The sequence below is a fragment of the Eulemur rufifrons genome, chromosome 3 (assembly GCF_041146395.1).
Source record: "Eulemur rufifrons isolate Redbay chromosome 3, OSU_ERuf_1, whole genome shotgun sequence".
Lineage (NCBI taxonomy): Eukaryota > Metazoa > Chordata > Mammalia > Primates > Lemuridae > Eulemur > Eulemur rufifrons.
In genome coordinates, this window is record NC_090985.1 from 49482219 (window position 1) to 49508165 (window position 25947).

The 25947-nt window shown below is 32.5% G+C and overlaps 1 protein-coding gene across 3 annotated transcripts in view; it reads left to right on the forward strand.

The window, feature by feature from the left end:
- CSMD3 (CUB and Sushi multiple domains 3) overlaps positions 1-25947 on the forward strand; it is a 1111380-nt gene that overhangs the window by 634258 nt on the left and 451175 nt on the right. The gene's annotated exons all lie outside the window — the stretch shown is intronic.

The following is a 25947-nucleotide window of genomic DNA, read 5'->3' on the forward strand; positions in this document are numbered from 1 at the left end:
GGCATTAAATCTACCCATGAGGGTGGATCTTTCACAACCTAGTCACCTTTTAAAAGTTCTACCCCCCAATACATTTACACAGGCAATTAAATTTTAACATGAGTTTTGGAAGAGACAAATATGCAAACCATAACAATAGTTCATTTGAAGGAGCCAAGGAATTATTTTTTTAACTTTTATGTGCCTGAAATATGTCAAGAATGAAAAGACACATTGCTTTGTATTTCAATAATATTTGCAATAATTTTAAAACTAAAATTGTGCTTTTGTGTAGATTGTTAATAAAACTCTCTCCTTTATTATTTGTCTTCAATGTAGTACTTACTTTTGGTAGACATTTAATTTAATTTTGATGTATTGTAGTGTTCAGTTGCACATGAGAATAATATGTTTACTATATTACACATTGAATTCTAGGTTGTCACTTTCACATATTCTCTTTATATTGGTCAGATTATCATCATCTATGGAAGTTTGACAAATATCAATTATATGTAAATAACTATACATATATATACCAATATGTAAATATATGTATATATATAAACATTTTTTATTTTTTATCAAGTTATATGATTTTTCACTGAATTATGAGAAAATATCATGATTTTTCTTACAATTCTGCTTCCAGCCAAAAGAAAAAATCTTTTATTTACTTTGAAAAAGTTAAATAAGAATTTATTAAAAGAAAACCAAAATAGCTGATTAAATGAATTTCATCTAAAAGTATAATTTCTGAGGTGTAACTCATTTGAAATATCATTAGCCAATTATGTCTAGTGAAGATTACAGACATGGTATGCATAAAAGAAATCACAAATATGATATCCAACTCTTTCCTAATATTTTATTAATATTCATTAGATTTAACATTTAGTACCTTGTTTTTAATTGGTGATAAAATTTGAAATTTGAAATGTAATTGTCTTTTAAGCATCCTAGAAATTTCTCTAGTATCAAAGGGTTTCCATAGACCAGCAAAGTGGCCTTTATGATTTTAATAATGTCTGAAAGGGATGGTGGTAGAAGACTTCACAAAGATAGCAATGAGAATAGGTAGGAGGAGCCCCGTATAGATCACCTAGGTCATAGAAAGGTTTGAATTTTACCCAGAATTGGGAAGTCATTGGAGGGTTTTGAGCAGAAGAGTGATTATGTGTGTTATATTTTCCATTGATCACTCTGGCTGATGTGTTGAGAATACACCTTAAGAAAGCAAGCACAGAAACAGAAGTAGTAGTTAGGGGCTATTACAAGGGCCTAGGTGAGAGATCACTGCAACTTGGAACAAGGTGGTAACAGTCAGAAGAGGCGAGACTGTGGGAAGAGTAAGTTTGGTGACAAAAATCAAAAAGTATGTTTTATATATGTTAAATTTGAGATGTCTACTTATATCCAAACAGGCATAAGGAATAGTCATTTGGACATATGAATAAATAACTTAGCATAGAGGTTGCCACAGATGATCTACTGTGTCTAATGCTACTGAGAAATCAAAAAAGATGAAGACTGAAAATTGACTACCAACTGAGCTCAATAGGGAACCTAGTCAAAGCCTTACTGGAGTGGCTTTATGAGTAGTTGGTGAAAAAGAAATTACAGACAATAAATACAGACTTTCTGAAAAAGGGTAATAGCTGGAGGGTAATAGGGGGCAAAAGGAGGTTTTCCTTTTTCTTTTTGGGTATGGGAGATATTCAGCAAATTCTCATTTCTACTCAAAGTACTGTTCCATAAACTGTGTGTGAGTATTATACCAGAACACAATGAGTTTGTGCCAGAATGTAAATCAATGCACCATTTCTTACAGTGATGAAGCCTCACTGTGAAAAAAAAAATTTTTTTTCAAGTGAATTAAACAATATGTTTAAGGACAAAGTTGATTTATATTCTGGAAAATGTCCTTAAATTGTAAGAGATTAGTAACCAACATATAGTGAGGTTTACATTTAGTCTCGCCAAAGTAGTAGAAAGGAAAAAATTGGCTAAGCAATAGAGAAAAGAGTCAGGTTTAGAAAGAGAAAGCGCTTCCTGTGGTTGCTATTCCTGAGGAACTGCACTATTCTTTGTTAGTTTTATCAACCTCTATGCGCACTCAGGTTTATACTGCCATTTGTTACCTGTCAGGATCCTGAATGATTTATTTATCAGACTTTCATTAATGCCTTCTGGGTATCAAACTCTCCTGCTATCATGTATATATTCTTTATTTATATTTGTACATATATTTATATTTCTATCATACATATATGTAACTTTGTAAATCATTTAAGTTTTGGCTGAAAGAAAGACATGAACAACCAATGTGTCCAATGATTTGCAAAACACTAGATTCTAATGGTTGGGCATTAAAATCACCTGAAGAGCCTGAAAAATACATCCCCTCCTTCAGGAAATCTGATTTTATTTATCTAAAGTGGATCTAGAGATTAATATAAAAGTTAATATAAACAATATAAATTAAGTTTCCCTAGGGGATTCTAATGTACAGCCTGACTTGGAACTTACTTTACTAGGATTCAGATATAAAAGACTTGCTCAATGAACTCAAGGAATTAACAATCTATCAGAGGGAAAGGGCCTTATAAATAAATAGTTCAGTCAATGGGCATTAAACAGAAAGATCATTTATGGGACTAATTTAAATTGATACTATTGATAAAATCATGCATAGATACATAAGTGGATAATCATATATAAATGACTTAGACATCTTTGAGGAAACTACACAATTGGGCATTATTTAAACTAATAATAATAGCCATACTTATAATGCAATTAGTAGATATGAAGCATGAATCTAGTGCTTTACTTATATTAACTCATTTAAACTCCAGACAATCTTATCGAGGTAGGTATTATTACTAATCAATTTTAACAGATGAGGAAACAGAGGCACAGAGAGGTTAAGTAACTTGTACATGGCCACATAATTGGTAAGTAGCCAAGCCAGGACTTGGACCCAGCCCATATGGTTTCAGTGTCCATGTCCTAACCACCAGTCTATTTCTCTCTAGGAAATTGTTGGTCATTTTCTGACCTGACTAGTTATCACCCCATATCTTGATTCTGTTTCATTTAATTCATTGTCCCAGCTTATTTTGCTCACACTGCCTTCGTGCATTTCTGCTGCACAAATTAACCACTCTCTCTCTCTCTTTCTGTAAGTAGCCCAATGTCATTTGACATTATAATTTTATAATATCATTTGTAAAGTGTTACTGTCTTTTGCTTTAAAGCCTCATGAGCATAATTTGCTTCTCTACTTTCCTCTTCTATTTTGTCTTCATATACAGCTTCATAATCTCTACTTTTCCCCTGCACATTTTTATCTCCTTACTTTATTTTTACTTTGGAGATCCCAAAGTTTATAATGGAAAGCAAATTATCAACTATCACTCTACCATTTATTGTACATTCCAACAAGCTAGGCCCTGATTAACTGTTTTTCCTGACCACCCTTTGTCTTTAGCAAAGCCTTGGAAGCTAAGGCGTTATTTACATTTTGCAGTTGTTTTAGAAGTTTGCTGTCTTGCTCAAGGTTGCAAATCTAGTAAGTGGTTGAGCTGGGATTTAAACCCCCCAGTTCTAATTCCAGAGTTCTTAATGACCGCAGTTTGCTGTGCCATTAGAAAGACTGATCTCCGAAGTTAGAACATAAGTTCTGTCTCTCTGGTGCTGCTTGTCCTTTTGTATTAAATTGTCTCCTGGCCATAGCAAAGTGGCCAACTATCAAAGGAAATCAGCATTTCTATCCCTGGGGCCATGAAGAATAGCAGAAATGCTTTCTCAGGGTTTTTCTTTTACCATTTATTGTCCACTGTATTATAGTTACATCACTAGTAAAGATGCTGATTTTTGAAAATTGGTAGCATAGTCCTCATTAGTAAATTTTCTCAGATCTGAATTGCTGAGACATCTTTATTCATAGGAGCAACTTGTTGATATTTTATGAATATATGCATTTTTCATTATGAAATATGTCATATAACTTAACAAATTCAAGTTCCTTAAAGATATAAAAATAACGGAATACAAAGGAAAGCATAAAAGAGAAATTGATTTCTGATTCTGGATTTAGAGAGAGGCCTGTATTCTACTCTTAAATTTTATGCCTCATCTGACTTTATAATTTCTGACCAAAAAAAATTATTATAAGAGTATCTCCTTTTCTGAACATTTTAAATTACATTAATCTTCCCAGTGTGGAGTAACATGGATTAGAGTCAAGTCAGGTAAATTACATTTTTGTAAGTTACTTTGTTTAATGTATGTGATTTTTTTTTTTCTCAACGAGCAAATTCGTGTCCCTGATGCCTCTCCACCTGGTAGAGAATAAACAGAGATGAGAACCTTTCTTCAATACAATCATTGAACCTGTAGAAATGTTTTCCATCACAGGAAACTCAGTGAGGGAAAGGCTAAAGGAAGTGAGAGCAGTGTGGAGAAGGCTAGCTCAGAGACATAAAGGAAACAAAGTACTTTGGGGGACAGTTAGTAGTCCAAATAACCAATAGAGTACTCTAGACTCTCCACTAGTTATCATCCAAAAATTATTATCTATTGGAGCCAGATGAAGCTTACAATAGTTCCTAATGTTCAATGAGCATCTGAAAAATATATCTAGGAGGTCTGTCTGAATAGAAATAAAGGAAAAAAGTAAGTTAAGATCCAAACGCAAATACAGGAGCTGGCATGAACTAACAAAGTTTTTCCAATGAAAAATTAAAATTAAAAAATTGAGAAAAAAGAAATGGGGGGGAAAGCCAGTCTATAAAGACTGAGCCATGGTAAGGCTTTGGAAAATGCTTTTTGAGTAAAGAATGAAGAGTGAATAGTCAAGAGATGGATTGAACATATGCAGTAGAAATTAGGTTAGGAAACTGCAGCCTGATGCTCATATAGAAGGCATATCTAATCAGCTCCTGCACGTGGATTACAGTGGCTCATTGTTTCACTGTCCAAGAAACAGCGTCATGACTCAGGTATGTGTTAAATAAATTCAATGACAGGCATGCATTCAACCACCTAATGATCATGTACTCTTTGGCATCATCCTAAACCCCTTACTTTTTTTAGTCCCTGCATCAAATCTCACTAATTCCTCCTGCCAACAGGTCTTACATATTTCTTAAATCCAATTTTATCCTCTTAGCATATTTTCAGCCAATGCCTCAAGATTTCCTCATTTCTTGCCTGACAATTCAAACATCTTTCCATCTGATTTCCTCAAAATCGTCCTTTCCATTGCTCACAATAAAATCTGAAATTTAAATCTGACTCTGTCCTTTTTTCTTACCTTTAGTGACTCCTCTTTATCTCTTATATAAAATACAATGTCTTTATCCAGGTATTAAAGACTATCCATGATCAGATCTTATGATCGTACCTATTCTTTTCCTTATTTTCCTCATTACCCATCGTTTACTATGTGCACCAGCAAAATTTTGTTTCTTGAATACACCATGCTACTTTCTATCTCCCTTCATTGCTAATTTTATAGGCTAGTCCTGGAATGTCTTATCCCTATGTGTTATTTGCAATCTTCCTCTGATATTCCATCAGTTCAACCACAGGCACTATGCTTTCAATAGTCCAAATGGTTCTTCTGCGCAAAATTGTTTTCTAACCTCATTTGTAAAGGCACCCTAATTTTCAAACCTAGTAATGATTACAGCAAATGTGTTAAAATTATTTGGTTTGAATATACAGACTATTAAAAATATATTGAAAAGTTTAGCAGTACTGATTTTCCCCTCATTGTTAAAAAGATAATTAATTTGGCCCCATACTACAAATTTATTTTCACAATTTAAAAATAGAAAACAACTTTGTGCTATTTTCTTACTTACCATTGTCAAACTCTTCAACAGTTTGTCTTTTCTAGAAAAATCATCATTGTGCAATAGTATATAGCAAAAATATCATCTTCCACATATTTTAATACCTCAGACAGCTACCATTTAAGTTTACCAAATGTACATAATACTATAGTGTGGCACAGATTCAAAAGTAAAGTCAGTCGTAACCATTTGCTAGCACGTTTATCACATTTGACCTGATTCAAGAAGAAATACATAGATGAAAAAATTATATTTACTGTTTTCTAACAAGATGACAACTCTTCATAAATCAGTCAGTTATAATTGCTTAGTCATTGCTTTATAGAAGAAATAACAAAATGAAAAGTTTTTGACTATGTACACTTAGCTCTCAAATTTATCATTGAGCCTAAATATGGTAAATTGGAATTTTAAAAAATATATTTGAAATACATATCTTTTATTTTAAAATTATAGAAAAAAGCTCAATTACTTTCACTCAAAACATAAGCTCATCATTGTTTGAAAATAAGTTTTTTGGATCCTGAAACTTAGTGCTTCGAACTTTTACTTTCCTTTTGGTATTTTTATTAAAACTCCAAAGAATTGCATGTTACTTTTAATAAAATCAGGAATAGGAAATTTTTAAATTTATCCTTATAAATTAAAATGTTCTCTCTCCATTCAGTCAATAAAACCTTTAAATCTCTCCCAGTAAGCAAATATAGCAATGGAAGCCATGGGTATATCTCTAAAAGACATTTTTTCCCTAGTAAAATTTCCATTTCTTAGTTCATTTCATCAATATAGAACTTACTGGAATATCACTTGTATTACTCCTATTGGAAGTGGTTCTTTTTAAAAGCCATGTAGAAAAAGTAAGATATTATGTTGGGCTACTAAAAAATTCATTTTGTAGATAGAAAAAGTTTAAATCTTTAGGGAAATTTAATATTTTCAGCTACCTATAAATTAGAAGGAAAGGGCTTAACTGGAATTTTCTAGATATGGGGCTGCTGGCAAGAATAAAAGCTAAAGAATTTCATGTCTTGCTAGCAAAACCAGAGAAGCATCTGTGCTTCATAATCCTGTCCAGAACCCAATATATATTACTGCAACATTTTGAAAGTAATATAGTTTCCACATGAAATAGAGGATTATTCTCTTCACCAAAAGTTATATCTATGTTTATTTAGAAGCAAAGCTCAACAAATAAATACAATAAAAGATTATAATAGCAAACATTTACTTTATCTTTAAACACAAAATAAATAATATGTAATACATATAGTTTCTTAGGACTAAAAGTAAAAGCCAAGTTCTTATTTTTTCACCCAGAAGCATTATTTTAGCATCTGGATCTGAAGAGTTGTAGTAGATTACATATTATTTGGAAAAAATGGTGCTACTATTAAATTTCAAATAATCTTTGTGGAATTAATAAAATATATCAGGGAAATAAAAAAGGGAGAAACATTTACTATTAATTTTGCAAACCATGTTTTATAGAAGATTTTCTCTGTAATCTATATCCTTCACCTCTTTTTTGAAATCTATACTAAATTGATGATATTTTCATCAGACTGTACCATAAATTTAAGCTTAATATGTACAAGTTAAATTCTTTACATTTCACTAAAACCTTATTTTTGTCTTTTCTTTTTTTTCCCTAGAATAATGACTTACCATCTACTCTGTCACCTTCAGAATTATCTACCACTCTACCTCTCATCCACTCTTTTTACCAACTATATGTTGCAATGACCCCTTTTCTTAGAGAGAAGGATGCATATCCTTATTTTAGCCATTTATTATTTTTCATTTTCTTATTTTACTTTATAATTCTTTTATAAGCAGATACCAGAGGTATTTTATTTTTAATAGACTGATAAAATTACATGTATTTAGCATCTACAACATGGTGTTTTGAAATATATATATATATATATATATATATATATGCACACACACATTTTGGAATGGCTAAATCTAGCTAATTAACATATATATTATTTTACAAAGTTACTGTTTTTTTAGTGACAACATGTCTATCCTCAGCATTTTTCAAGAATACTATATATTGTTACTAACTATAGTCATCATGTTATACAATAGATATCTTGCATTTATTGCTTCTATCTAACTAAAATTTTGTGTCTTTTGACCAACAATCTACCACTTCCCAATATGCTACCACTACTACTCTAGCTGCTGGTAACTACTATTCTATTCTCTACTTCTATGAGATCAACTTTTTTAAATTTGAGATTTCACCTATGAGTGTCTTTCTATTATTTCTTACTTGAATCACTATAGCCTTCTAGCTGGTCTCTCTATCCCTAGTATATGTTTTCTTAATTCAAAATTTATCTTTGTAAAACAAATTTGATCATGTAATTTCCTGTGTCATTAACACAAACCAGCCAAAAATCAAACAACAATTAATAACCAAAACTTTGATAGCTTTAAGTGGTGTATTTCATATAAACTTCCTGGTATGCCATATTGTTTCCTTTATAATCTGTGCACCATTTATTTTTAGTGTGTTTATCATGAAAATGGAAAACAACAATGAATCTGGCAATTTAATTTAATAGAAATCAGATAAAGAGCACTACTGAATATTTATTTCCTAACTGCAACTAGTAAAAGCATTGACAATTTACTGCTACATTTAGCACAGTAACATGAACAGAACAACTATTTGATAAAATATGTTTGAAATGAACCATCTAGTCCAATATTCTTTATTTATGTATGACAATACAAATGTATTAAGAAGTAAAAGAATTTGCCCAAAGTATTAATAGGTAATGAAATCAGAACTAGAATTCAAGTCTCTTTAAGCAAGGTAATATATTTGCTGCCTCTTTCTCATGATGAAAAAGATGATGGAGATAAATTTTTTGTTAACAAGGACTTTACTTAACAAAATAGTTCTTAGTTCAGAAATAAGTGTGCATGATCAGAGACACGAGAATGCCATCTGGTGGAGAGTTATGCAAAGCGGCTTCATTAAATGACCTCTACTGCTAATAGAAGTGTAAACCAAAAGGTTTAGGTTGATAATACAACTTTTCAAGCACCATAGATCATATTAGAGGTGAAAAATTATAAACACACTATTGTTCACATTGTTCACCTTGTAAACTGAAACATTTGCCTTCAAGATATTTGGCTGCAGTCAAGGAAGGGTCCACTAACAATGCAATAAAGACAATGCAATAAATATATGCACATATACATATACACATATATGGGACATGATGTATTAGTACAGTAGCATGTGTATATAAATGATAAGTGATTAAATACGGGTGCATCCATAAAAATGTTTCACTGATAGAAGTGCATGATCAAAAATGTTTATATGCTATGGTTTTAAATATGTAAATTAAGCATAGAAATTTTTTAATTCCCTTTTGTAAGTATGATTAACAACTTTTTAAATTGCTTCCATACAAATTTACAAGAGCTGCAGTTTTTACGAGACCTGTAATTTTTGACAGATATGAAAGTCATGATTTATATTTGGCTAGGTACATAAAAGAGAGATATCATTTATCACGAAAAATATTTCCAGGAAATTTTATCTCTGGTATAGATTTCAGTGTTTACTTTGAACTCAAAATATTGTGGGATTCTTAAGTCAGTAAAACAAAAAGGAGCTAAAATAATAAATTAGCTAAGTAATATGAAAGTATTTCTTACATATTTTTAAAAAATATATATGCATATGTTTTACAACATATTTGTAATATTGAAATTAATAATTTAGCAGTGTATTTCAAGCCAAACTAGGATCAATTTATTTAAGAATTCCATTGGTGGTTTTCGTTTTTTTGTGAGTGATTGAGGCGTTTCTATTCAGCAGCGTGTTTAATGAGAACTAAATGAAACTATGCATGATCCCACCAGTAAGTAAATCTCAAGTTGGCTCTATGTTAGTAAATAAATTAGAAAAATTGACGAGGTAATTTGAAGGTTTTCCATGGTAAATTGAAACAAAGATTGCATCTGCTTCTTTAAAAAGGTTTATTAGTGACCTCTTAATCAGTCCTCCACTTTTTTCTTCTGGACACAGCTGTACTAGCAAAGACCATTCAGAAAGACTCTAGGAAGTTTGTTTGAAGAATCACATCTTCATAAAGGGGAATATTGTCCTGTACTATGATATTAAAAGGAAGAGGTTTGTCCAGGAACACATATTATTGGCAATATCTCACAAGATGTTTAACTCAAACCAGAACACTTTAGAGTTAGAAAACTCTCTTGCAGATTTGTTGGGCCATCCCCCTTAAAGAGTAGCACTGGCTTATCTATTCCTGCTTAAGTTGAAGGTAGATGCTGGAGATTTTGGTGAAAATAAGTCTGCCAAAATGTAAAACACCTTTGATTAATGTTGCTTTAAAAATTCATTGAAGTTAAAGGAGAAATGTGACAAGAAGATTATTTTTATTTGTACAATACCTAGTTTAGCTCCCAAGAAATACAATATGTACTGTTAATTTCATGGACCTCAATTTCCATTAGCAAATATTTAAAATCATTTATGTTAATGCATTATCTATGATTATAGGTAATACCCTTTGATAGAAGTTATGGAGTAAGGCTTTTAGTTATTAATAATTTAGTATTTAGGTCTAGTGAAAAAGATAAAGAAAAGGAAATGAAAACTGACATATTTCATTTTTTACTGAAATATTTCATGTTTTCCTAACAAGTAAATGAAGTAAAGTGCCTGCCTGAAGTCATCTTGGCCCATCCTTAAGAGAAGGAAGTGAGAAATCCTACTCCTCCCTAGCCTCCACCAAGGACTGCTCTTGAAGACTAAAAGGCAGACAGTAATTCATTTACCCTTGCTAGATAAAAAGGTTTTACACCTCAAAGTTTTGACCTAAAATCTGCATGCTATATTGATTGTTATATGTGGCAATATCATATTCTGAGAATTGTAAACAAAATTGATTATAGATAGTGTCATGGGAGGATGGGAGCATTATTTGTGGCAAAGCAGTGAATGCAGTGGTTAAGAGTTTAGTCAGATTGCCTGTTTTTTATTTGAATTCCAATAGTTATTAGCTTTAATAAGTGACCTTGAAAGTCACTTATTAAGTGACTTAATAAGTGACCTTAATAAATGAGCCTTATTGTGACCTTGAAAAATTATTTGCTTTGCCTCAGTTTTCTTACCTGTAATATGTATTTAATAACAGTATCTTATAGTGTTCGGGTGTTTGTTTTGTTTTTGAGACAGAGTCTCACTCTCTTGCCTGGGCTAGAGTGCCGTGGTGTCAGCCTAGCTCACAGCAACTTCAAACTCCTGAGCTCAAGCGATCCTCCTGCCTCATCCTCCTGGGTAGCTGGGACTACAGTCATGAGCCACCATACCTGGCTAATTTTTTCTGTTTTTAGTTGTTTAGCTAATTTCTTTCTATTTTTAGTAGAGACGGCGTCTCGTTCTTGCTCAGGCTGATCTCGAACTCCTGAGCTCAAGCAATCCTCCCGCCTCAGCCTTCCAAAGTGCTAGGATTACAGGCGTGAGCCACTGTGGCCCATAGTGTTGTTGAAAGGAACACATTTAAAGTATTTAGAAAAGTGCCTGACATATACAACACTAAATACATAATAGCTATTATTCTGAGAATGATAATTATTACTACAAGATATAATATTTCTCAAAAAATAGGATTTCTTTCAGTCAAGATTATATTCTGACAAAGAAAATTATAGTAAATAGCAGACACATTATTAAAAGGCTGAGAAAATAAGACATTTCACCATAATAGTTTAAATAAAATCAATTTATAGTTTCCAAGTTGACTAGCATATGGTACTCTATACATTAATCAAATACAGAATAGGTATTCTATCACAACGTTATGTTCTATCACCATATGCAATTGCTATTTAGTAGTTACTCTTTAAATATTGCCAACAAATATCTAATCATATAGTAGGCACCAAATAGAATTCTATATAATTCAATGCAATGTAAGTTTTCTGAATTCACCATTTGGGCTTTCTTTATCAGTCCAAAACTTGAGTTCTACATTCTGGTTTCTCTTCAGATCATATAAATCTTTCACCTTTTACTAAAACCCAAGTTCTGATTCTAGTAGAGAGATGTTAAACATGTTTGATGAAACATGTTATAACTAATTGTGATGAAATTATCACTAATTTTTCTGTAGTACAGAGAGCTTTCTCCAGGATGAGTCATCAAAGACATGTGACATCTGTTTCATTTAATATAATGGGCAAAGCCTCCTTTATCTCACAGATGTTTACTTCATTGATCGTGTCCTCTTTCCTGAAAGTCAGAACCAACAGGGATTTTGATTAATTTCTTCAGTTGTATATTTAGCCCTTGTATGACTAACTTGCTTTAATTAAACCAAAGTTTGTGTAGTAGAGTAATGCAAAAGTAGAAACCCAAGAACAGTATTACCCTGATAGAAATCCACACTATTTTCAGAAAAGACGCTATTTCCAGAGTTATAAAATTAAATCTTGCCTTTGAATTATTATTTCCTGCAATATTTTCACAAACCATTTATATAATTATGTCTCGACAGAAATACAAATAAGAAACAAGAAATATATTTCATATTCATTTCTAAATCTTATAAATGCAAAATTGTAGTTTAAATTTGTTAATAAAATAAATATGATTCCTATTAAAAACTGGTATTTATCAAGCACTTTCTCTATGAATTACCATGCTACAAGCCTTGTGTGCGTTATTTCTTTTAAACTTTACAATGGTCTGATGAGGTGGGAATTATTATTCTTCCCAGTTTAGCACTTGAGGGATTGAGGCTTAGATAGCTTAAGTAACTTGGCAAATACCTTGTTGTTAAGAAGTTGAAGAGAAAGGATTTGAACTCAAGGGGTGTAATTTCAAAGCTTATATTTCACAATGTAGTTCTCCCCTGGTCAGTTTTTCTAGTTGGGTAGTTATTTAAAATATATTAATACAATAAGAAGTTGAGCCTGCACAAAGCAGATTTATGTCTAGATTGGAGCAAAGACTTAATGTAAACTGTGTTCTGCCAGCTTTTAAGAATACTTTCGGATATAATTTATGCTAGGAAAGTGGTGAAGTCAAATTAACTTTATGCTAAGGAAAATTTAAAATTTTAGGAATTATACCTTAAGGGTTATCTAATTTCTTAGATGCAAAGGACCAATGCTGAAAATCCCTTACCTAGAGACCTCTGGTTTCTGGTCTGGCATGTAAGGAGAACAAGAAAAGACCAAACAAAATGAAAATGAACAGCTCTTCTGAAATTCATCAGGTCATAGGACAAACAGTTTCCCCTAAAACTAAGAGACAGGAGATACAAAAAGCCCCTTATTTAAGGAGACATAACTCAAACAATAATGAAAATGAAGTAAGTACTCCATATTGACTATGGGAGCTTCTCTTCATATAATATTTGTTCCCTAAAAAGAGAATAATAAAACAATACAAAAGATGTAAACATACAAAAATAGAATTGTTTCTTAGTTATATATATATTTCCACAAGAATCATGTGCACTTCAAGTAACAATTTTCTCTCCTTCCATAATAATCTCTTTAAGTAAAGTTTCATTCTTAAGCTTTGATAAAAAATAAGCCAAAATTTAATTAAAACACAAATAAAACTTTTTCCATAGACCAGTTGTGGTTCTTATTATTCATTATGTGAATGTACTAAAATATTGCCAAATTTTCAAAGTTGAAATAAAGTATTAATAATTTTTATTGGGGAAGTCAAAATAAAAGATACTTCCAAAATGTAAACTCAAAAAAATAAGAATAAAAAAGAAAAGTTTTAGGCCACCCTCTTGAACAATTCACAACAAACTGAATTTTGCATTCTAATGTAGCATATGTAAAACTCAGAACGTGGTGCCAAGGCAATTATGTTATTAACTGATTGTTTTCTAAGAAAACCAGATGGTAAAATAAATTATATTCTTGGGAATTTTTCTTACACTTCCTATTTCTGGAGAGTGTTCTTTCATGAAGGAAAATTAAAACAGATTTATTGAAAGGGCTCCCATATCAAGTCACTTGAGAGAGAAGAGAAATGTCTCCCTGTCCTATAACATTGCCAATGAAATTCTGTTATTCCAGACTCCTTTAGGTATCAAACTAATCTTTAAAAATATTCTTATTAGGACCAGCCAAGGACAGTGTTAAGTTGTCATTATTGTTGTTTGGGTACCAGAGAAAGAGAAAGCTGTGTAGTTGGTCCCTGTACCAGTTGAAAGTCAGCTCCTGGGAAGTTTGCTGAGCTGTTCTAAAACATACATTAAGTATATACTTGCAAAAAGTGACTAATATATTATAGCCCATTTTTCACATAACCAGAACACAAAGTCCTGGAAATCAAGTGTTGAAAGTGGAAGTGGCACCCTTGTCTGTGACTCCTAATAGCCCACTCACAAGATATTTGTTTCTAATCTTCACAGCTTTTGGCTCTTGTAGTTTAAAGGTCTTAATTCTTAAAGGAGCAAAGATTCTACCAGGAGTTGTGAAGATTCTATTTTTCTTGAGGCTAAGATTGTCCTTCAAACAAATCTCAATCTTGTGACTAGCTGTACAAAAAGGAATAGAATATTAGTATTTTTTTCCTTACTTTGCCATGGACCTATTTGCATACGTAGACCAATTTCTTTGTGTTCTTTTCTCTCCGCTTCCCCTACCATTTAATATAAGGCATGTTGGTAATGCTTAGCCTTGTAATACTGTCTTTAAGTTGTAGGATATCAAGAGGGATTGCTACTGACCTCGGTGATAGGAACTAACATTAATTGCTGAGAATATGAGTCCCTCCTTTAGGCCAGAGGGTAAACATATCTTCATCTATGCAAAAGCATACTGCCCTGCCAGCAGAGGTCAGTATCAGTTTCTCCAATGGGAAGCACTCACATGAGATTTTTGAAGACAAAAGAAACAGAAGCTGCTATTCTTCAACAGGATGGACAGGTTTAGGAGCTTCTTCAAATGGCAGATAATGTGATTTTGCCAGAGATTTCAAGGACCTCACCCTGCACATCGCCTACCTTGAAGTTACATGCAGCTGAGATTATCAGGAGCCCTTGCCTATAATTCTTGTACTTCCTGATTTCCTGAATATTGGAAGACGCTCCTTGTCCTATCCATCACTTTCCAGGCTCTTCTGTAGCTTTGTAAACATCTAATTTCCTGTATTACTCCATTCCTAAATGACAGACAAGTTTCTCTTTTCCTATTGGAACCCTGTCTGATAAGATGTAATTACCACGTTTTCTCCTGGCAAGTAATTGCAATTCCTGCTATGGGAATAATACAAGCTTTGATGGTTTTCTCCAAATCAAGATTTAGCTTCTCTTCTTAACATGTTTCATATCCCTAAAATCTCAGCTTCTCATATTTTGGACAAAATCTGAGATTTTTGTATTTTGAAAGGAGAACTTAAGTGACTTTTATCTCCACTAATGTAGTTTTCACCATGAGAGAGGGAGACCAGAATTGATTACATCCTGAGTTACAGCTCTGTTCAGCATTTTCTTCCTTTTTTGAATCAGGTCCCTCAAACTCTTTGTACTGTGTACTATCCTGAGTGAACAAAAGATCCTCAGTACTTATATAATCTGTAAAATACCAGGATGTATACTTCGCATTGCTTGAGTCTGGCCTACTTTCTAACAGCTTTCTATCAAGCTTGCTGTACTTTCTGCTTATGCACTCTGCATTATTCATCAAACCTGTCTCCTATTCAGCCTTTCTCCAGCCACACAGGCCCATTCTTTTTCCCAAACTCGTTTAATATTTCAAGATAAATTTTGGCACCTTCTATTCACTTATTTTCTTCAGAAAGACCACAAAGACATAAACGATTCAGTCAATTAAAAACTAGATGACTTGTAAGCACAAAGAAAGCTGGAATAGAGAATGGAACTCTGAGGCTCATTGTCCTTAAAACTCCTCATACATTTAGTGAACAAACTCTTTGCTGATACTGCAGGAAGTTGACAATGTGTGGACCTTGTACAGGCATTTCCTATGATAACTCCTAACAGTAGTTTAAAAGTTTTGCTTATAATCTATATAGATTTCCTCTAATATTTCACTGATGTTCTTCCTACTAAGAGGTCATTTATAAAATCATCCAAAGTATGTTAAATATTCAGAACAACTCCTGGTATATAGAGGCTCTTGAGCTGCTTCTGCTCACTATTTTGTCCACATGTTTAAAATGTGGCCTTTTCTTCCTAACTTAATTCAATTTAACAGCACTGCCTCTCAACCATAACCCTGGCGCACAATTATGTTTATACTTTCCAGAAACAGAAGAGGAAATATTTTCCTCCTATGAAATGCTTTATTTTTATTTTTATTTAGTCCTTCTTTGTGAAAAATGAATTATTTTAATTATAAAAACAATGCATGCACTATAAAAAATAAAAATTAAACAAGAAAATATGTGTTCTCTATTCATCTCTAACCCTTTTCCCAAAAGTAATAAATTTTATCATTTTTTATTTCTATTTTTTATAATAACACCATAACTCGTATACCCACACCTCTGCTTATTATTGATTTATCAAAGTTAGGCAATATCTTTTGGTACCAGTAAATTATAGAATTAGTGTATTTACATTACTTCTCATCTATTCTCATTGCTCCATTTTCCAACTTAAGTAAGTATATCAATATTTTTAGTTTTTAAAATTAGATATGGAACTTAAATATTTATTTTTAAACTTGACTTTATCAAAAAATTTTATTTTCTCAATTTTATCAAATAGTGAATACACACGGTAACAACTACTGAAGAGCTTAAGAAAAAAGAGATAATCTCTCCTTATACTATAGAGAACATTTATAAAATCTTTTCATTTTCAGTCCTTTTGTGGTTGTTACCTCGACAACTCTAAATGATACATATATATTTCCATTTTTTAATCTATGTTTAGACAATATACATTGAAAAAATCAGAATCTCACTCATATTGTCTTCTTCTTGTTTCCTCTTAATGTTTTTATTCTTTAGTTTTTTATTATTAGCTTCATAACTTTAGAATGCATATTTAAGACCTTAATCTAAGGTTCCAACAAATTTGGATATTATGTAATGACTCCCCACTTTGCAACATGATGATATTGTCTTCTCAACCTTTTTCTCCACTGTTTTCCCTGATTCATATCCAGGTTTTCTATCAGCTACACTTTAGTTTCTTATTGTCAGGCCATTAATTAATCAGTTCACTGTATGAGTCTGGAGTTAAGAGAGACATTTGGGATAAAGATATAAATGTAGGATCATTCAGCATATGGATGGTATTTAAAACATAAGATTAATGAGATTGCCTAGGAAGTGAGTATAAATAAGAAATAAAAAGAAGACCAAGGGATAAAACTGGACACTCTGATATTAAAGTTGGAAAAGAGGCTTAGAAGGAGAGACCAGTGAGGTAGGAGAAAAAACAAGAGAATATAGTACCCCAGAAACCAAGTAGGGAACGCATATCAAGGAGGAGAAGGTAGTCAACAAGGTTAAATAGTGTATTAGGGCAAGAAGATAAGGACAAATGACTTATCATTGAATTTTCTAAGATGAAATACATTTGCGTTCATTGTATCAGCAGTTTCCATGAACTTGCGTGGGGGGGGAAACACTAATTAGAGTGGTTTTAAGAGAAAACAGGAGGTGAAAAATTGGAAATATGGAGTATTGACCACTCATTTAAGAACATTTGCTGCAAAATAGGGTGGAGAAGTGTAGTGATAGCTTGTGTGAGAAACATAATCAAGAGAAGTATTTTTATTCTATAAAGATTAGAGAAACAAGAGCATTTCTGAATCATGGTGAATATGAACACAGAGAGCAGAAAAAGTTTGATGTAGGAGAGAGAGAATAGCTGGAATGGTGTCCTGGTTTAGGAGAAGACATAAAGAATCTAGTGCTCAAGTGGAAAGAGAGGATTTAGATAGGAGCAGATAGGAGGGTAAATAGAATGGTGAAAGTCAGTGGAAATTTCTTTCCAATTGATTCAGATTTCTCATTGGGGGATTGGTTCCAGGACTGCAGTCACCCCTGCGGAGCCTGCATATGCAAAAGTCGACCATCAGTGTATCAGTTTTGTATCCCATAAATACTGTATTTTCAGTTTACAGTTGATTGGAAAAAAGCCTCATTCATATAAGTGGACTTGCAAAGTTCAAACTTTTTTTGTCAAGGGTCAACTGTACTTTTATTGGCCTTCTATTAATAGGACATGTTTTTTAACTTGTTTTTGCAATGGAGGAAATTGAATTGTTTTGCATTGTATGATTTGAACCCTGCCACTGCCCTTATGATCATAGCTCCTTCTAATTCTAAGCCTGGATCATTCTGGTCCAGTCACAGTGGCCTTTTTGCTGTTCTAAGAACATGCCAGGCACTGCCTGCCTTAAGGATTTATTTATACTTACTCCTTTCTCAACCTGCATATATACTTATGCTTTCTTGCACTCATACTGTTCAAATTTTTACTATTATACATAAAGCATCTATACTCTCTACTTTTCTGCATTATTTTACTCCACAGATCTTATCACAATCAGGGTATTATGTGTTTCACATATTTATTTGTATATAATCTTTCTCTTCCTATATGAATGTAGGGAGGTAGGGACTTTAGCCTTTTTGATTCATTGTTGTATCTCCAGCACCAATGGAACTTACCCATAGTTGATATTCAATAAAATTATAGAATTAAAATTATAGAATTATAGTCTTATAAAATTATAGAATTATAAATTCAATAAAATTATATAATTAAAAAAATTAGATACTCAGCAGATAATTTTCTTTTTATCATGATTCCTGGCAAATTTACTCAATAACTACCATTTTAACATCACACAAAGCTATTCTTATGCCATACTAGTCTATGGTTGGATTTTGTTTTATTTTTGTAACAGAGACCACACTCTGCTCATGTGCTCACGTGCTTGCCAAAAGCTCATTTTTAGTATCTTTATGAATTGTATTGTCACAAGATTTGTTTCATTCAACATACTCACAAATTGCTTATGAATAATTATCACTGGGAATTTCTTTCCTTTCTGTGTAGCTTATTGCCTGACCCTCTGCCTTGAGTGTACTCTAATCTTCTTTGTGCAGCGTTCTGCAATCCTTCTCTGTGACTATCAGAGAAACACTTTAGTCTTCTGTGGTAGGAAAAAAACTTACTGGTAGAGTCTGAGTTTGTAATAGTTAGAGCTGCAAATAGACCCATCCATACCCATGTTTGAATCTAATCAAGAGAACGTGAAACTTCATACATAAAACCACTCAGTAAAAACCCGAGTGTCAGCAACCAAGGAATATCACTGTTCACATATCCCTTTGGCTACAGTGCTGCTCGGCAATATTCATATATTGAATAAAATTAGTACTAGAGTGCTCTTCGTGTCTGAAGGACAAATTCAAACTTTTAAAATGTTTTGTAGTTATTGTTATTATTGTTTTCACTATTCTTCCAAAAATATTCAGAACACCTATTCAAGGAAAAAGAACTAGAGAAGGGTAAGGGCCTCCTGTTTCTAGTGCTGATTTGGGGTTAGGATTAATCATTTTCCCCTTTTGTTTGCAGTAAGTTCCTGTAAAAAACAACCTCAAAGAAGATGTGTAAATTATACACCTCCTCTATAGCCGTCATTATATTTTTGTTGCTGTTTACTTTTGATGGTGTGATAATACAATTAGTATTTACTCATCTTACTATGGTTCATAGTGGAAATAGATTACTCCCTTCAATTCTCATGCCATAACTTTCAACATATATTTAACTCTTTTCTAGTTACTATTTATTAAAGCATATTTATGTTATTTTCATCTGCAAATTAGGTAAGGAAAGGTAGTTTTTGTTAAAACCAATTGACAAAATGCTTTAATAAACAATTTAATAAACAACTCAATAAATAAAAATAAAAACACTAATAAACAATTCATTTCTAAACTTTTGCTAAATAAATAATAAAATATAATTAATTAATTAACATGACTAGTCAGAACCCCTTCCAGAATGTACTCTTTGGCTTTACTATCAAGCCTAGTACATATTATTAACAAAGTACTTTAAACTATTCAGTTAATTTATGATTTTCTTAAAGCCTAATGTTAAAATAAATTTTTTTCAAAACAAACTACCAGCTGTTTCAAAAGAATGTTTTTTCCATTTCTTTTTAGAGAAAAAAGTACAAAATTGCAGTCTGCCCCAGTTCTGCCATTAATTCACATGTTATTCATTAGGAATTATATTCAACAAGTTTTTGGGAATTTGTCTTGATAACATATAACAATGATTGACTTGTAATAGGTAGTCAGTAAATACTCATTGAATGAATAATTCTCTGGCTGAAATCAACATTCTGGATCTTGATTCCTTTTCTTTAAAAAGTTGGGATTGAATTGGGGTATCCAACATTAGCATTCAATATTGTGTTTGAAAAAATCATAAAAATAATCTAATAATCTTAGACCTAACAACTGAGAAAGACATTTTTCAGAACTCTGTTTCTCTATTAATCAAGTAAAGATAATTAAATTCATTTCATACCAATGAAAATTATCTCTACATTTCATTTCTATTAATCCTTTCAGTTGGAAGATGGATACATACATGCAAAATAGTTTCGTATATTTAATAACTCACTAGTCATATTGAGTTAAAATATTATCTAACTGCAAATGCTGAAGCCTTTTTATCTCTAAAATTTTCTTTGTGTGTAGTGCCCTAAAACCTAGGACTATATAAAAGAACAGGAAGTTTCTGAGAGAAAAATCCAGAAGCCTGAAACATGTTTCTCTTCATTCTCCATCATTATGACCAAAAAATGTTATATTTGGTCAGAATACCACTGTTGATATGCATTTGTCCCTCTTGAATTATAAAAAGCACATTAAGATTCCTCAGGCTAAAGATTTTATTCTTTGAACTGTGCACAGTGCCTCTGGCCATACTTAGAGTTTAGATTGCAAGGGAATATTCAATCTCTCTCTTAGTAGCACTCAGCCTATTGCATAGTTAAGTATTTTCTTTAAAATAGTAAACAATTTGAAATATTTTCCCCCACAGGGACAATGGTTTTATCTATTCTCCTGTGAAGCTAATATGCTTTATTTTAATTGCAATACTTGCTATTAACAAGGACAATTAAATGTATTTTGACACTTACTTCCTATTTATTTATAAGATATTGTTACAGAAGAACAGACAATTTAGTAGCTATCTGTAACAACTCATTAAAGAAGCATATAGGCAAGGAGCAGTAGTAGTGCTTAACTGCATGAACTATTTAGCTCATGTTCTAATTCTTGATTTACCTCTAATACTGTGTGATCTTATGAAAGACCAGTGTAAACCTCAATTCTTTCAGCTTTGAAACTGGGTAAATTTAGGATCTATTTCACAGAGTTGTTATAAAGGTAGAATTAGCTAATGCATACAAAATGCATAGTGAGATTCTTAGGAAAAATTCTTATACTTAGTATATATTATTATATATTGTATAATATATTAATATATTATTATATACTATTGATTGATAGACATAATAAAAAACATGGCCCTTCTCAGAAAGCACTGGTTTTAATTGCATTATGGAAAAGTATTTAAAAAATCTATACAAAAGTTTTTTTTTCACTTATTATAGACTTCATTGACAAATTTAGAATGGAGGCTAAACTGCTAAAACAAGAATTCTAGTAGGTAGGAGAACAGATGATTAAATTTTTATGAAATTGCCTTAGGAAAAGAAATTTGAAAGTGTATATGCATACAATATGGAGAACCTAGAGAGGAAAATATTTTGATGACTACTTATTCATTCTGGTTATTATTATTCTAGTTATCAATGACATGATTAACCATTCTTTGGTTCCTGATGAAGAGAAAATAATTACATACTTATTTTACGTCATAAAAAATACACTGCATAGGTAAGGGAGTTGAAATTTTTTATTAAATTATTTATACTCCCTCCCAAATTGATAATTATTGTCTTGAAAATAGATTCATATGACTCTATGCTGAAATGTAGAACTAAGAAGAATGATTTAATTAATAGATGGATGATTAATGGTATAAGGTCAACTGACTCCCATTTTAATATTTATTTTGTTTATTCTTCCAGTCAATCAAAGTTTAAACTTTGACAAATCTTTGGTCCATTGTTTTCTTTAGTATTAATCAGTAACTATTGTTCCACTTTTGTAATAGTTCACGTTCTTTCTAAGCTTTTCCATTTCCATGGCAACCACTGAAGTATTTTTCTCTAATGGAGCATTACATTCTGCACTGCAAAAAAATATATAGATACCTTGAACATGCTAATGTAATGACACTCACATAGATGTTTTTAAAATGTTTTTTCAATATTTATTTAGTAAGGATGCAAAGAGACTGAATTTTTATTATACTCAGTATAAATTTTATAACACAAAGTCATCTGCATGAAATGTTATGTTACTTTTCAAAAAATCAAATTGTATCTGCCTCAGCATCTTCACTTACTAAGTGTTCAGAAATTTCAGTTTGTCATTATTAGGGATTCGCTCTCTCCCTTGTTTCATCCTTCCCAGTGTTGTGTGAAGATAACAGAAAATATAACTATTTGCAGACGTAACTTGCATTTATTTCACACATTGTGGTCACAATTAATATGTCTGTTATAAAATCCAAAGTGATCACTTGTAGCAGAACATAGTCTTAATGCCATTCTTTGAGCAGAGAGAGCTTTGCTCCCCTAAACATGCCAAATAACCATTTCCTCTGACATCAGTTACCTCCATGTGGTCCTGAAGACATCCTTGAAAATATGTCTTTCCCTAGGATCATTGACTTTTTTAGTCTTGAAAATTAATATTGCACTATTTTCCAATTCCCCTTTATAGAAGAACTACTTGATGGACATCAGAGGGGGAATTATCTGTATTTTTTAATTTTTTTTGAATTTTTAATTATGTATTTGATACCACCACATCCACTTTTCTTATTCCAGTTAGGATTTCTCCCTCTCTACTTTAATGCTACTCTTCCTTCCAAGTCACCATAGATAATCATGATGCCAAATCCAACTGCAAATTGTCCTTGTCTTGCTCTCAGCAGCACTAAATACAATTGATCTTTCCTTCTTTCTTGAAATACTTTTTGAAACTTCTGCTTCCAAATTGCTACAATGCATTTTGTTTCTAGGAACTCTGCTGTAGTTCTAACAATCTTAGTGACACCCCTTTTCAATTTTCCTGTACTGAAATTTCTTACAACTTACAATGATGGAGGGCTGCAGGGTTTTCCTTTTCTCTATATTTTCTATCTAGAGGTATTAAATACTATTAATATATAGTGGTTGTTAATTCCAAATATATATTTCCACCCTCAATCTTTCTGCTAAACCCTAGACTCACATAACCAACTCTCTACTGAGCATCTGCACCTTGGTATTTAATAAATGTTTCATTATCATGATCAAAACTGAACAATCTTTTTATTTGTTCATTCCATACTTGCTTCACTTTATTGCTCATGTCAAACTTTCTAAAATGATTGTTGACTCTTCTCTTTCTTTCTCACTCCATGTCTAACCCATCATGAAAATCTGATGATACACAAGAGAAAACTAAACTTCATGGAGTGATATCCTTGAGTAGATGACAGGAAATGTGATCACATATGCAGGTTGAGTGATTAGTCTCAGATAATAGCAAGGCCAATTCAACTATTGCAAGAGGAAAGAAGGGAGAGTGAATGTGGACAGATGCAAGTAAGCTGACGGATTTGTTGATAGGCAGATAGGGAAGTTACTTTATAGCTGTGTGCACACCAAAGGCAGAGTAGTGGGAGTGATGGTTGTATAGGCATTGCTTACAAAATTTAAACAGTAACAAATCCAACTAAGAAATGATCTTGGCCACGCGCGGTGGCTCACGCCTGTAATCCTAGCACTCTGGGAGGCCGAGGCGGGTGGATTGCTCGAGGTCAGGAGTTCGAGACCAGCCTGAGCAAGAGCAAGACCCCGTCTCTACTAAAAATAGAAAGACATTATATGGACAACTAAAAATCTATATAGAAAAAATTAGCCGGGCATAGTGGTGCATGCCTGTAGTCCCAGCTACTCGGGAGGCTGAGGCAGTAGGATCGCTTAAGCCGAGGAGTCTGAGGTTGCTGTGAGCTAAGCTGACACCACGGCACTCACTCTAGCCTGGGCAACAAAGTGAGACTCTGTCTCAACAACAACAAAAAAAAAAAAAAAAAAAAAAGAAATGATCTTTTTTTTTTTTTTATTTTAACCAAGTTCTGGCAGTTCCAAACAATGTGAATGAAAAAATAATCCTCTTAGAAATAAATATATCTTTGGTTTAAGTTCTGAACAGAGGTTTGCAAACATTTTCTATAAATGGTCAGTATTTTAGGCTTTGCAAGTCATAGAAAATGTGTGAATGAACAATCATGGCTTTGTTTCAGTAAATTTTATTTACAAAAACAAGCAGCTGGCCATATTAGGTCCATGGCCATAATTTTCCAGGTCCTGCAACAGGAACAGACTTCTTCCTGCTGTCTTAGCTTTGGTGGTAGCATCATTGCTTTCTGTGAGAAAAGAAAAATCATTGTCTAAGAGTGAGAAAGAGGAGAAGATATTAGAAAATCTGAAGAGAGAAGAACTGGATAGGAAGGAGTCATTTAGAATGATGGGAAATTAAACAGAAAAAGAAAATATATGATTGCCTGACAGTGTCAATAGCCCTCTTGTGTTTATTGGTTATAAACTTAACTGTGAGTCAGTTAGTATAATTTAAGGTTTGTCTCCAGCACTTTTAGCTAGTAGCAGCACTCTTGAAATACATTGAAAGTTGAATTTTAACCAGGGCTACGATTTTTCTGGAAAAGAACAATGCAGCATAACACACACACAAAAATTGAGGAAGTGTACAAAGAAGTCATTACAATGCTGGATGTGAAATGGAAGAAATGAGAAGAAATTGTGGAAATGATGGACTAGAGGAAATGGACTACAAAGATAGGAAATGATATTCAGAGAGTAAAATTATGAAATTGAAATTTTAAAGGTAGTATATTTGTTGATGATGTCACAGTTTTATTTGAGCATGGAAATGAATGACTGAAATAGAATAGAAGATAGGTTCATTGGAAGTGAGGAATTCAAGTGAAAGGTTCTTGGATATAATATCCACATGAATATTGAAATCACCTAAAAGGATGACAGGAGATATGTTGTCAAAAAAGATAAGAGAAAAGGACTGAATGGAGACTTGTTAGTGACAACATGGAGAGTTAGTTGGTGTTAGGAACAAAGGAATCTGTACCTCTCCAAGTCTTTCCCTCCCGCATCCAGTCCCAGGACAGCACAGTATAAACTCTCGTGCTGATTTTTGTTTTCAGACACAAATGCCAGGGGCTGAGGAGTTATCTTTAGGCAGTTTTTCTTTACAGTCATGCTCACAAAAGACCCTATGGCATAGGTTGCAAAATATACAAATGTCAATGAAACAGATCATTCAAAAGTAAATAATGTATATGATTACCCTATTAGATTATCAATAAAACTTCCTTAAAGAAAGAGGCATTAATTATATCAGACAGGTTCAGTGTAAGAAAGAGCAACACTATATATTTTAAGAAGAAAGGATTTTAATACAGTAAATTAGGTGCTTTAAAAATTTGTGGACAGGCTGGAGGAGCAGGCTGGAAGATGATCCTCCAGGGATGAGTTCTAGAATAACACACAGGGAGCTACTAACTCTGTCACAATTAACAGGTGGAAAATTAAAGGGCCTCTCTGAAGTCACCAAAAGCAAAGACATACCACTGTAGCTAAGATCTGGGGAGCAAGAAATCAAGGCCAAGAAGTTACTTCCATTGTAATTGCTTTTCCAACACCAATGAAGCAATAAAGTCTTTGCTGTGATAACGCTGGGAAGAGGAAGGGAAGACCCACATCTCTACAACCTTACTTGCCAGCAGGAAAAATAGCCAAAAGCATAAGAAGACTGATCTCTTATTTATTCTAAATATCTTAAAGATACAGCTAACTGTTATAATCTAATTAACATATAGAACTATAGTTGCAAGGGAATCTG